We start from the raw sequence: 1,010 nt of genomic DNA on the forward strand, positions 1-1,010 counted from the left end.
GAGAGGAGCAATGGGACCAGGGTGGGGTGGGCATAAGGGAGAGTCTCTACTGTTTCTGCTAGGAGCAAGGAGATCTCAAGCAGTGAGCCACCACTGCAGGAGGCCAGGACAGGCCCAGAGTCAGGCAGGAATCAAACAACTCTAGGGATCACCAAACAGCACTGAGACCTCACAGAGGGGCCCTCAGGGCCTGCTGGTTCTAGGGACTGAGAACATCAAGGAAGCACCCCCTGTCTGAGATGCTCACAGAGGGGACCTGATGTCTTCCTTCACTCCTATTCAGTAAGGGTGGGGAAACAGTGTGGACAGAGAAGCTAGGAGATGAGGTGGTGAGCAGAGAAGGCTGAGCCAAAAGCATGGGGGCTGGATATCAGGGTCAGTGCCTGGAAGGGGTGGGTGCCTAGCTGCTGCTCTGCTGTTCCTGCTGGCGAACAGCAGCGATGGGCCTGGTGATATAGCCTATCAAGGTCCAGTACTCCTCAAAGCTGATGCGCCCATCTTGGTTGGCGTCTAGGTCCGCAATAAGCTTGTCGGCAGCCTTTCGGTTCTCTATGTTCTGGAGAGGGACCAAGAGTCAGCCACTCTGAGTGTGGCTGTCCCACACAGCCACACACAAGATCCTGAGTAAAGACCACTGCAAACAGAGCTCACTGGCTCACAACTGGGCACTAAAGAAGACAGAGCATAAGGGTTGGGATGAGGCCCCAAAGTAGGGAGACCCTGAGAGGAGAGATGCCTGGGGGTGGGGATGAGGCCCCAAGGCAGGGAGACCCTGAGAGGCCAGAGGCCTGGGGGTGAGGATGAGGGCCCGAGGTAGGGAGACCCTGAGAGGAGAGATGCCTGGGGGTGGGGATGAGGTAACTAGGTAGGGAGACCCTGAGAGGACAGAGGCCTGGGGGTGAGGATGAGGGCCCGAGGTAGGGAGACCCTGAGAGGAGAGATGCCTGGGAGTGGGGATGAGGCACCTAGATAGGGAGACCCTGAGAGAACACAACAAAGGGTGGGAAGGA

This window comes from Chrysochloris asiatica, unplaced genomic scaffold, assembly GCF_000296735.1.
Source record: "Chrysochloris asiatica unplaced genomic scaffold, ChrAsi1.0 scaffold00042, whole genome shotgun sequence".
Lineage (NCBI taxonomy): Eukaryota > Metazoa > Chordata > Mammalia > Afrosoricida > Chrysochloridae > Chrysochloris > Chrysochloris asiatica.